Consider the following 13,902-nt stretch of genomic DNA (forward strand, 5'->3'; position numbering starts at 1 on the left):
TGATTTTCCGATTGAGGTGATCCGACATGTGCTCAATGGAGATTCAAATCCGGTGAACACGCTGGCCATGGCAAAACCTGTATGTTGGCGTTGGCAAGGAAGTTCTGGGTCAATCTTGCCGTATGAGGGCCTAGCGTTATCGTGCTGGAACACGATTCCTCCTGGATGCTGTTGGGCGAATGGCTGCACGACTGGTCGTAAAACCTCATCCTGGTAACGCTGTGCATTCAGGTTCCCCCGAATAATGATGAGCCTCGTTTTCACATCACCGCAGATACCTCCCCACACCATTATATCCCCGCCTCCAAATGCATGGACTTGCTGGATGCAGTTCGGCGCCAAACGTTCACGAACTCTTCGGTATACTCGCTGCCGACCATCGTTCTTGTAAAGGCAAAACCGGCTTTCGTCCGAAAACAAGACACGTGCCCAGTTTCGACGTTGCCACCGCCGAACACGCCTGGTCCATATCAATCGGTTGACTCTGTTTTGACGTGTCAGGTAGACTCCGCGGTAGGGGCGATGTGCTAGGATACCATGTGCCTGCAGTCTCCTGTAGACGGTTTGTCGACTGATCCGGTGTCCCAGTCCCGTCGCCGCCGTTAACGTCGCAGGAACGAAGCGGTTACGTAGGTGAAGTAACCGGATGTGGTTGTCTTGAATAGGCGTGGTCACCCGGGGTCTCCCGCTTCTCGGCCTGTCTGTTGATCGGGCTGTTTGACGCAACCGTCGCATTAACCTGGTAACGGTTATGCGCGCGCATCCAAACGTTCTTGCTACAGCGGCGTGTGATGCTCCCTGTCGGACCATTCCAACGGCTCTTTCTCTCTCGATCGCTGTTAAACGTGCCATTTCTTTTGTGTGCTTTTTACTGCTGTGGGCACAACGTGTCGGACCAGCGGTTTTATACAATTCATCTGCACGTGCATTTCGTGCTACACAACTTAACGTCATTTTGATTATTCGTGCTATTGCTTCTTAAGTGAATAAATGTTACCGGTTTTTTCGATCGAATACATTTGGTTAGGAACGTGGGATACACAGAAATATGTTTTTTCTCCAAAAAGTATCATTAATTTAAAAATATTGAAACAAATATTTGGTATCGTTTCTTTTGGACATGAGTTTAGTTGTATGTTTTAAGGCTACAGACATGCCAAATGCTCGCTAAACAAATATCTTAGGTGAAGGAATTTTCATCATACAGTGGTTATCCGCGAAGATTCGATATGAGTGAGTGAGTATGGTTTTACTCCGGTTTTAGCAATAATCCAGTAATCTCACGGTGGTGGACACCAGAAATGGGCTTCACACATTGTACCCATGTGGGGAATTGAATTCAACGTGACGAGCGAACGCCCTAACCACGAGGCTATCCCACTGCCCCAGATTCGATATGTCGTCAGTAACCTTCTCTTGACGACAGAGGCGACAAACGAGATCCGTCGGTGACGCTCGCGAACGGTGACTTGGTTGATCCAGGTTATCCCAGGTACACTGTATGATGTGATGTCAGTCACTTGATAGTCGGGTCCAGACTTAATAATTTACACACAGCTGTCATAGCTATAATATTGTTGTGTTCCAGAACTAACAAAAGAGTGTCCTTCCTACAGCTTGTTACCATGGGGAATACTGATGAACAGCGCTATTGTTCTATTGTAAATGTTTCAGTGCCATATGGGAGGTACGATGACTATTTGTTAAGCTGGAAGGCTGACGTGTCCAGGTTCCCAGACCTCCCATTTCTTTGTTTATTCTATGAGGACATGACAGTGGTTAGTATCTGTAGTAAATAAATTATTTCCACATAAATCGGTCGATTTCTCTACTTGACAGAATATATCGTTCATCGTTTCAAGACCCGTGAAGATCCGGGTTAGAATTGGTCTTCAGCAACCCTTGCTTGTTGTAAAAGGCGACTAACGGGATCGGGTGGTCAGGCTCACTGACTTGGTTGACACATATCATGTCAACCCAAATGTATAAATCGGTGCTCATGGTGTTGATCACTGGATTGTCTGGTCCAGACTCGATTATTTACAGACCACCGTCATATAGTTGGAATATTGCTGAGTGCAGTGTTTAACACCAAACCAACCAACCAAATCATCGCTTCCAGATAATACATCCCTGTTTTGTGTGAAAACAGCTTAAAAGAATGTGCAGAAGCAGACAACACATTTGAGGACATGTCATGTGTTAGCCCTTCAGTGTATAATCTAGACAAAGAGTTTTGTTCCCAAAGGATTAATGTTATTTATAAAGGCAGAACGAATGTTTACTGTACCGCATCTAGAAGTTTCGCCAAACACCAAATACACTGACGTACAAAAAGAAAGTACACACCTGGTGTTTTGGATTATTTGAAAAGTGTTGTGAATTTGACTGGCAACTTCGCTATTGGGCACGATATCTGTGGTGTTTTGGCAACATATTAGGAAAGTCTGTGACATATATCACTGTAAAAACACTTTTCAAAACTTTTACGTAGCTTTTATGAAAGTAATCCAAAAGCACCGAATGTGTCCTTTCTTTGTACGTCAGATTAGTAATATTTCAGATAAATCTCGCTTAATTTAAAATAAGTAGTTCTGATGATGCATTTTAAAAACATTATTGTCGGCTCCCTTTTAAAAGGTATGACCGGAACAATGAAGACATCGTAAATGTTTATATTCGTCTGTTTTATTCCCAGCATCCCTTAAAGTGCGTGAAGGAACTTCGTTCGTTTCTGGGGCTTAACATCACAGACGCATTCTGCGAGGCTGTGGTCGAGGCCTGTTCTTTTGATAAGTTGAGGATGAAAGAAAGAACGGGCATGAAAGATGGTGCTGTCGTGAACATCTGGAAGGAAGGTTCTGGAGGGACATTCTATAGAAAAGGTATGAATGACGTGAACATATTGTCCTATTTTGAAGCCAGTAAGGCGCCAAGGGCAGCGAAATATGAACACAGAAGCTTAGGCTCCTCCTTAGATGTAGTAAAGTGTGGGAAAGGGCCACACACCACTAAACATTCTATTGATTAGCAAGAGCTATGTACAAACTGCCTGGCACACGAAGGGATGTGCTTGAACACAGGCTTTGCATTCAAACGCGAACGTTATCAAACCTCACTAAAGATGAAACTTGAGTGATCGTTGACACACTTCAAACGTATATTCTCGTTGTGGACACTCGTCATATATTTACGTGTACAAAATGTCTTGATGTTTATGGAAAGTTACCAAATGGTAAAAACAGAGCAAAAGTGTAAATCAATATTCACTAATTCCTCTTTCCAGTGGAGCCCTTATATTATGCAATGTTTGGAGGCCCTCACTATGATTTAGTTTTGATCTCTTGTGTGTCCTTACCATGTGTCTTGTCGTCAACTGGCAAAAACAACCTTCATTGAATATGATATTTTTCTGCTAACGAAAAAGGATTTCATTGTATGGTTCCTACTGAACAATAGCAGTTGTTTACTAATCACTTTCAAATAATGCTGATATCAGTGTATCCCGTCACAAAATGGGACCATGCTTCACGTCACCAACACTCTGAACTAGAGACACCAAGGACAGTAGATGGTAAGGTATTGCTCGACACAATGTGGTAGCTGAATACATAACATCAGTGCCAAAGAATACAACAGTTTTGATTACATTTGATGTAAAGGGAAAAGAGCTGTGAAATCATATGAATGGACCGTTGAAAATCCGTGATTGTGTTCGCCCAAAACTATCCCTCTTGTCATATATTCTTATGTAACGGTTCAATGGGGTAAAACGAGAAAAATATATATTTTATTTCAGTAGCATGTCTGTTCTTTGGACCACTCTCACTTTTACCCTGTTAATTACAGTTTTACCAATAAAAGAAATAACTTGACAACATGAAGTTGAAACAATGAACAAGGATTTATTACACATAAATTTATCACAGTCAATAATGTCAAATATTATTTAAATCAGAACAAACTTCTGATTAAGTAAGTACTGTCTCAAGCAAAGCTTGGATATATTATACTTACATAATATTGTGGTGTTCTCGGTAGATACCGGTGAAAATATATATGGAAAATCTGCGACTCGCATCCACCACAATCAGTCTAGAACTGTCAACTGTCAACTGACAACTGACCAGAACTACGTCACAATCCTCATGACGTAATTTGTTTACAATCAACAAGCAAAACATATTAATATATTATTGGTGCAGAATAATAAATGTAGAGCGTCACAGGACTCATTATAATTGTGGAAATGTCTTTGATGCTTAAAATACAGAATTTGCAAAAGAAATTTTGTCAACGAACTGTGTACACATAAACTCATGACGTCATCATCAAATATGGCTGCCTCCATGGATAACATTGCCGAAGCAATAGCTCTGACGAAACGACAGTTAAATATAAGTTCTATCAGGTAAAAGGATATGGATTACAATGTACACAACATCGAGTAGTTTTTTAATGTTATTCAAACGGTATTACGTCTCACAATCCAAAGACTGAGGATAAATGCAATGAAACTCACTGCCTATATACCGACGGGGAAAACTCGTCGAATGGAAACACACCGGAATTAACCCGAGGCCAAATGCGAGAAAAGATAATTAGGGCTGTATATTACAATATCCCCCCTTTTACAATTAAATCGTCCCCGATTTAACACATTACTTTGTAAACCTTATTGCATGTCGAAACTTAATATATACATGTTAAGATAACCATTTTATCTTATAGAATGATACAGTTCTTTTTATTAAGGACAATCATAATATACTTACATAGTAAGTGTTACAAGAACAATCCATAGAGAATCACACACAATATATACACAATTTCATGATAATTACATACTTACGACACATCCAAGAAAGAGTCCAAGACCAATTCAAAGAATTACAATGCATATATAGTAGTGTTCAATGTCACATCTCAGAGTTCTTTGCTTGGGCTTGCAGAGAATTAATGTACGCATCTGCCTGTCTCCTTAATGTGAGCTGCTCCATAAACCTCCTATCTTCCGCAAGATGAAGAACTGACATGGCTTCCCTGCCAGCCCGGATAAACTCGTCGAGAGCTGGCCTGGATAATGGTATTTCCGACATCGTCGGCCAAGCTGGAGTTGCTTTGTGGAGGCGCCGGGTCAACTGCTCCACTTCCATCCTGAGGGCCTGTACCTCCAGGGCCTGACGGTCATAAGCGAGCTCCCAAGATGACTCCGCTGGCATCTTCATCTCAGGCTGGGCCTGGCTGGCAACAAGTGATTGCTTTATCTCAGGCTGGGCCTGGCTGGCAACAAGTGATTGATTCATCTCAGGCTCTGCCTGGTGGTTACTCTCTGCTAGGGCAAGACGAGTGTTCCGGGACCGCTGCCGCTCCTTCTTTGGCTTGAACACCAGGTTTCCAGGGTCGATAAAAGACCGGTTCTCGGCCACCTTGGTCCTCGCCCTTCGGCAGATGACCATTGGGTTGCTGGGATTCCCCTTTCTTCCAGCGTGGGTAGCCGTGTAGTGCCTGGTGAGATCTCCAAATCTGTTATAGATCGCTTGGCACCGATCAACAGGACAAAATAATGTCGTCAGCTTCTTCAGGTGACGCATGGTCCAATGCCGATCAAATGCATGCAGGTTGGTGAACATTTGCTTGTCCGGACATGCTGGACACTCCATCCCCGGCACGAACGTCACGACCTTGATGGATGGGCTAGCTGACACTTCTGGTTGTGGATTCTCCTCCTCTCCGAGGGACATGTTCTCATCAAACAACTCCAGGACAGATGGGGAAGACCTTATAATAAGAGTAACAATTATAATTAGCAAATTGTCAACCAGAGTGAAGAAATGTATTTCTGATGTGCAAAGAATTTACAATTATTTTATTTTATTTTATTATTTTTTAAATTTTGTAGTGCAGGTATAAGAGAGAGAGTTCCAATTTCAATGTTATTCCCACAATAACATATCCTACTAATCCTACTGGTAATTAAGTTGATCCGACATCTACTCTCAGTAGGATTTATAACTCAGTCATTCTAAATGTTTAGGCCCTTAGAAATACTGATGGAAAGCGTCCAACACGCCTAAATTTTAAATCCGTACAGATTGGTAAGTCCTAATGCTCTAGACTTTAGTCTACTTCATCAGTCCGTTCTCTGCATCCCTAAGTACCTATACTGATAATTTTGATATTTTTGTTTTAGTGAGATGATTTTAACTCTCATCTCTGATTGTTTCAGGAATACATGGATGATGTCTCAAGCCTATTGCTTGGAAGTCCACCATTTAGGTGGATCACTCCCCAAATATGGTAACAACCGGTCAATATGCACAACCTTTGGTGTTTTATTAGGTCCATTCTGGATACGGTAGGTTATGTCATCAATTTGTTTGGTGACAACCCAACCCTTTGACCATTTGGGGATAAGTTTGTAACTGAGGTTAGTGGCTCTGTGGGGGTTAAACAACCACACTGGTTGCCCTACTTTGAGTCTGGACTCTTTGCTCCCCAAGTCGTAACGTCTTTTCCGCACTTCCCGAAGAACGTTTGAGACTTCTTCTGGCAGTCTCAAAAGCTTTTGTGAACTGTTGTTTGATCTCGTCCATATATTCTTCTCTAGTAATGGGATTCTCGTTAGGATCACCAGTTACTAGGTGAAATGGCATTCGCACCTCTGAACCAAATACTAATTTATTTGGCGTGCAGCCCGTTGATTCATGCTTGGAACTTCTATAAGCTGCCATCACAAAGGGGAGATGTGTGTCCCAAGACCTTGGTCTCCCTTCTGTATATATACTTAGCATTGCTGCTAGCGTGCGGTTAAAACGCTCGACCTGACCGTTAGCCTGAGGTCGGAGAGAGGTTGTTCTGGTTTTTACCACTCCCAGCAATTTACATAGCTCTTGGAAAAGTGTAGCTTCATATTGTCTACCCTGATCACTATGTAACATTTTTGGGGTACCAAAACGGCATATCCACTCTTCCACCACTTTCTTAGCCACTGTTTTAGCCTCGATATTTGGTATTGCATAGGCCTCTGTCCATTTAGTGAAAGAATCTGTGACCACCAGAACATATTTATTTCCAGCAGTGGTTCTTTCAGGGGACCCATGATATCCGTTGTCAATCTCTCCATGGGTGAGCCTGTTATATACTCCTTCATGGGTGCTTTCTGCTTTTAGGTGTTTTCCTGGCTACACATTTGTCACAGTGTAGACAGTGGTCTCTGACATCTGCCTTCATTCCAACCCAGTAGAATGACTGTTCGAGCTTTGCGAATGTCTTGGAAACACCAAGGTGACCTCCCAAAGGTGAATCATGACAGCCTTCGAGGATGAATCTTCTCTTAACAGCTGGTACAACAATCTGCCAGCGCCATTCCTTGCCATCATTACTTTCCCATCTACGATGAAGAATTCCTTGTCGCATAGACAAGCGATCAAACTGACCCCATAATGCCTTGCAAGCATTAGAGTATCCTGAAACCGTTTCCCATTTCGGACGTTTATTCTGCTCTCTAGCCTTAAACATAAGACTGATATTGGGATCTTGCATTTGCATGTCTTTTAACTCTTCCTTTCTGAAGGTTATATCATTTTGTTTTGCAGATTGGGATCTGGTGATGGCAGAACAAACAGCACTTGTCTCAGCAACACTGCATGGTCCTTCCTCTCTATGACACTGCGGACAAGGGGTACAAGGTCGACGACTTAGAGCGTCAGCATTCCAGTGAACTCGGCCGGGTCTATGAACTTCTGTCAAGTCATAGTTACCTAACTCCTGCAACCATCGAGCCATTTGATTGACTGGCCTCTTGATGCGCTTAGCCCAAGCGACTGCAGAATTGTCAGTTCTGATGGTGACAGGCCTACCAAAGACATATGGATGCCAATGACGACAAGCTGCAACTACTGCCAACAGCTCACGGCGAGTGACACAGTAATTCTTTTCAGCTGGAGTGAAACATTTACTGTAGTAACCCAGTACCACCTCTCTGCCATTTTGATTCTGTGACAGGACAGCTCCAAGACCATCACCAGATGCATCACTGTCGATGGTGATTTCACCCTCTCGTGTGGGAAAACCAAGGACAGGGGCTGAGGTGAGAGAGCGTCTTTCAACTGTATGAAAGCTCTGTCAGTTTCCTCAGTCCATTGGAACTCAACCGACGGACTGGAAAGTTTTGTCAGTGGTCTCGCGGTTTTCGAAAAATCTTTGATGAATTTTCTATAATAGTTGGCTAGTCCCAGAAGTTGTTGGATCTATTTTCTAGATTTGGGAGTTGGCCAGGATCTGACAGTTTCAATTTTCTCTGGCTGGGTGTGTACACCGTCAGCCGAAATGACATGACCCAGAAAGTCCACTCTCTCCTTGAAGAGATGGCACTTCTTCGGCTTTAATTTAAGGCCTGCTAAAGATAGGCGATCCAAGACTGTTTTCAGGCGGATCATTACTTGATCAAAATCACGCCCAAACACTATTATGTCATCCAGGAAACAGAGACATTCGTTCCACTGGAGACCTCTGAGAATCATCTCCATGAGCCTTTCGAACGTGGAAGGAGCGTTGCAGAGACCAAATGGCATAACATTCCATTCGAACAAGCCGAAACGTGTTGTAAAAGCTGTTTTCTCACGATCACGTGGATCCATCTCGACTTGCCAGTAGCCGGCTTGTAAATCCATGGTACTGTACATCCTTGCACCCCCTAGGCTATCGATACAGTCATCGATACGAGGCAAAGGATATGAGTCCTTTCTAGTGCACTCGTTTAAAACACGAAAATCGCAACAGTATCTCCAACGACCATCCTTGCGCTGAACAAGAACTGTTGGGGAAGCCCAGGGACTACTGGATGGTTGTATGACACCTTGCTCCAACATTCGATTGACTTCTTTCTCCTCCGCCTCTTGCTTAGCAAGGGTCTGACAGCGAGGGGCTTGCTTGACTGGTCTCGCATCACCCGTGTCAATGCGGTGTTTAACTAAGTTGGTACATCCAAGATCATCATCGTTCTTAGCAAAACTATCTCTATAATTGTATGGGAAATCTCGAAGCTTTTCTTGTTGGCTTGCGTCCAAATTAACCTTGCTTTGGTCAAACAAATCTGCTAAATGATCAGGTACCTTAGCATTGTTAACTCTGACACGTGAGACTCTCTTAGCCAGTTTATTTGAAACTAAGTTTACATTCTCACACTGTCCCAGGATTCTACCTTTAGCTAGGATATATTCTTTGTCTAGAACATTGATCACTTTGACTGTAGCCACTTTACTTTGATTAGTAACTACTGAATTGCCCATAACTAACCCATGTGCACATAACATGTCTTTGCAGGGTTCTATGAGGATACAGGACTGATCTCTCTGACTCTCAGGCAAGCTAACTTGGACATAGGATACAGACTGGGGTGGCAATGGGACATCATCAGCAACCATGACAGTGGTCTCTGTGCCAACCATTGGCAACCATCTGCCACGCAACTGGATCCTCGACCCAGCGATGTCGATCACACCCTCAAGTCTTTCTAACACATCTATTCCAATAATGCCATCGCACTCATGAGAGTTATCTACCTCTGCAATGATGAACTCTTCCTTACTAGGGCTTAAATCATCTCCCAGAAAGACAGATGCTTGGAAAATTCCAAAAGCCTGGAACAAACTTCCATTCACAGCCTCACGCATCATGTCAATAGGATTAATAGCTATAGAGGAGGATAAGCGCTTGCTTGCAGCATGAGACAACATAGACACTTGGCTACCAGTGTCAACAAGTAAGGTGAAATAAGTATGACCTATCCTTAAATTAACAAATTGGCCCTTATCACCTATTTTAAAGCAAGCTTGGAAATCTGCTTTAACAGCAACTGGGTCAGGTGGATTGTGTAGAGGATTATCGGGAATTGCCTCCCCTTTACTGGAAACCACACTAATCCCACTTTCCACCTGACCACTGGATTTAGCTGATTTAGGCTTTGAGGTCTCCTTAACTGGTACATTCTCCACTGGCATCCGACCTAATTCCGGGCCAGTGGGTAACCGTTTCCCTGACAACCATTCATCTGGGAATTCAGAGGACACTCAGAAGCCCAGTGACCTGTCTGTTTACACTGGAAACAGGCATCTTTATCTCTCCTGCTCGTACTTGGCGAGCGAGATTCACTCCGCCGACTGGAATTGTCTTTCTTCCATGGGGACTGAGACTGATTTTGTCTGTCCTTATTGCGATTGTAGTTTTGTCTTCCTCCTTCAGGTCGCTTACGGGAACGAGAAGAGTGAAACTGCACGGCAGCAAGTTTTTCCAGTCTTCTGGAGGCTTGATAATTGGTCAGTAAGAGAATCTATTTTTTTATCCACGGAAGAACCTTCCGACTCAAACTGAACTCTCTTCCCTCGAGAAGGATGAGGACTGACAGATCTCACAGATTTCTTTGAACCTGGTTTTCCAACAACAGACTCGTAAAGTTCTGCAACCTCGATAGCATCTTGAAGAGTGCAGACACCTCTATCAAGGAATCTAAGTCTTAAGTCTTTATCGACTGCTCTTTTAAGTGCATCTAAGGCAAACCTTTCTTGCATCTCAAAAGGTAGATCTGGATAGGCTCCCAAAGCCAAATGCCAGATATCATCACATAACTCAGCGATAGTCTCACTAGGTTTACGGGTTTTCATCATGAGCTCCTCCCATTTGACATCAGGGATACAAGTACCATACCGTCTTCCTAACTGATCAGACAGCCTATGACAGTCTAAACGCTCTCTTACAGGTAAACCTGCATAGAAACGTTGTGCTACTCCCTCCAGAGCACATCCCAACATCTGAGCAGCCTGGGCATTGTTCCAACGGGACTGATTAGCAATATTGCTAAACTGGGCTTCAAAAACCCGATAATCACCAGTTCCATTCAACTTGGGCAACTGCAGAGAAATTCTACCAATGGAAGTATCTCCCCTTGAGGTACCTCTATCCATTGAATCTATTCTCTGAGACAAACTGAGAACACAGCTGGACAACTGTGACACCAGACCCACAAGATTTGGATCTGAACTCACCACTGGGCGTGGCGGATTGTACGAAGGTGTAGCATGCATAGAATTGTCTCGAGAATTGAGCTCAGGATGCAAACCATTATTCACTGGGGAATGAATGAATGTGTTTGAACTAAGTACATCAACTGGTGAAAGCTGAGGCGGTATAGTACCAGCAACATTCTCAGACTCTGGAGAAGTATTGGTCACAGAGTGTAACTCTGGAAAGCTGTGCATTTGGCGAGAACGCAAATTACCTGCCGGACCCTCCACAGAGTTTACTCTCCTTAGATCAGGGTTATTCTGACTGTGAAACTCCATTTTTATGTAATGGGAAAATTTTACTTGAAGTTATAATAAAAGTTACCAACTAACTTATGTTTTATTCAAGTTTTTTACTAAATATTTCTTTGATCCACAAGAAAGGATCCCACCGCTGCCACCATAAAACTGTAACGGTTCAATGGGGGTAAAACGAGAAAAATATATTTTATTTCAGTAGCATGTCTGTTCTTTGGACCACTCTCACTTTTACCCTGTTAATTACAGTTTTTACCAATAAAAAGAAATAACTTGACAACATGAAGTTGAAACAATGAACAAGGATTTATTACACATAAATTTATCACAGTCAATAATGTCAAATATTATTTAAATCAGAACAAACTTCTGATTAAGTAAGTACTGTCTCAAGCAAAGCTTGGATATATTATACTTACATAATATTGTGGTGTTCTCGGTAGATACCGGTGAAAATATATATGGAAAATCTGCGACTCGCATCCACCACAATCAGTCTAGAACTGTCAACTGTCAACTGACAACTGACCAGAACTACGTCACAATCCTCATGACGTAATTTGTTTACAATCAACAAGCAGAACATATTAATTTATTATTGGTGCAGAATAATAAATGTAGAGCGTCACAGGACTCATTATAATTGTGGAAATGTCTTTTGACGCTTAAAATACAGAATTTGCAAAAGTAATTTTGTCAACGAACTGTGTACACATAAACTCATGACGTCATCATCAAATATGGCCGCCTCCATGGATAACATTGCCGAAGCAATAGCTCTGACGAAACGACAGTTAAATATAAGTTCTATCAGGTAAAAAGGATATGGATTACAATGTACACAACATCGAGTAGTTTTTTAATGTTATTCAAACGGTATTACGTCTCACAATCCAAAGACTGAGGATAAATGCAATGAAACTCACTGCCTATATACCGACGGGGAAAACTCGTCGAATGGAAACACACCGGAATTAACCCGAGGCCAAATGCGAGAAAAGATAATTAGGGCTGTATATTACACTTATATAACCCTGAAGACAGCTGAGGTGCATGTGAGGTGAAGAGGTATTGAGGGAATGAGTTAATATTTAGCGTCACATCGGCAATATTTCAGCCATATCGTGACGAGAACAAATTAATTTATATCAATATTAAAATCAATAAATTTGGAACATAAATACATGTCATCGAAGGACAGTAAAAATACTAGAGCACCACATATATAAATTTAAAACTAGTAACTATCATAAAATTAAATCAGTATAGACAGTACAAAATAAAAACGGGCTATAGACCATCAACAGCTGAAGGTAGATCACCATACTAGGGTCCATAAGGACTTACAGTACTTTTGCTAGCTGCATTGACCCTAGTTGGATTTACACCATCCCTTCAGCAAAGAGGGATTGAATAGCAATCTCTTAAAATCATTTGGTAATGAGTGAGTTAAAAGCATTTTTACAAGTATTTAAGTTATATCGCAATGTTTAAACGTAGTGTAGTAAATAATTCTTTCGATGCTTGGGTGTATTTCCCTGTGCATCTGTAAAGTGCGAAGAAATCTGAGATCGTAATGATGTATCTTGAACATATGTCCTAACACGGCTAAGGAGAGTAACTCTATACATCAATTTAGGGTGTTTCGTACGATTGAGTCTCGTGTCCTTGCGGACATGAGAAAACTATAAATAGCTGTATATATAAACATATTAGCAAAACATGCACGCTTTATTTATTTTGTAGGAGAAGTTGGAGACTGGAAAAAATGGTTCACTGTGGCAGAGAGCGAAAATTTTGCCATCACCTGGAATGAGAAGATGAACGGTTCGGGAATCGAATTTTCATATTCAGTACCGTAATTAACCTTGAACTGTGATTGCACGCGATGTGCACCTTTAGTGAGTCCGCCAAAATATACCTCATGTACGCACTGCCTTCATTTGTTTGAAACAACAGTAAACTGCGGTTACATTGAAATTAAGTTCGATATAACAGTACTTCGTTATTCGCATTTCGACTGAAATATGTGGATGGGATGAAAAAAAACCAATTCGTTATATCCGTCAGTTTGCTATAAGCATTTTCGTTTTATGTTTAATGTACCCTCTGTATTTTTCAAATCAAAGTTTGCAAATAACATGTGTCCTGTGTTCGTCATCTCAGAACACATTAACAAAATTACCTGGTAGCTTGAATAAAGCACATCAGTTCACATTACAGTTGGAACACTTACTTCCTGATATTTGGTTTATCATTGAGTCAATGTTATTCTGAACCCGCCTTTAGTGGCATACTACGAGGACAGACGGAAACATGAATGATTAACTCTAGAGTTAAATAATTGACTAGCCGTTGCATGTGCGTATGGCAGTGGGACCAATGGAGCAGGATACGCTCCGCTTTAGCGAACAACTGGTATTGTCAATAATAAAGAGTGGTTAATATGAAAAATCTCCAGAGTCAAACAATGCTTTCGGTTAATGTGAGTCATTCCTGTCACCATCTTGATTTGCGTATGAAGACTTGTTGTGTGTGGGTTCTCTGTCGGTGACGGAACCAAACTTTAACAATTCACTGG

General features: G+C 41.9%; 2 long non-coding RNA genes across 3 annotated transcripts; both read left to right on the forward strand.

Annotated features, from left to right (window-relative positions):
- The first annotated feature begins 2,677 nt into the window (after window positions 1-2,677).
- On the forward strand, window positions 2,678-13,556 carry LOC124270672. The gene is made up of 2 exons (XR_006896855.1): window positions 2,678-2,885; window positions 13,068-13,556. It is a non-coding gene; the product is annotated as an uncharacterized LOC124270672 (long non-coding RNA).
- Window positions 4,347-8,087, forward strand: LOC124270671. 2 transcript variants are annotated; one of them, XR_006896854.1, is made up of 4 exons: window positions 4,347-4,411; window positions 6,230-6,358; window positions 7,173-7,301; window positions 7,599-8,087. It is a non-coding gene; the product is annotated as an uncharacterized LOC124270671 (long non-coding RNA). The 2 variants fall into 2 exon arrangements; XR_006896853.1 differs by lacking the exon at window positions 4,347-4,411 and having other exon boundaries at window positions 6,145-6,358.
- Window positions 13,557-13,902: the final 346 nt, after the last annotated feature.

The sequence above is a fragment of the Haliotis rubra genome, unplaced genomic scaffold (genome assembly GCF_003918875.1).
Source record: "Haliotis rubra isolate DU_JTF1 unplaced genomic scaffold, ASM391887v1 Scf1535, whole genome shotgun sequence".
Lineage (NCBI taxonomy): Eukaryota > Metazoa > Mollusca > Gastropoda > Lepetellida > Haliotidae > Haliotis > Haliotis rubra.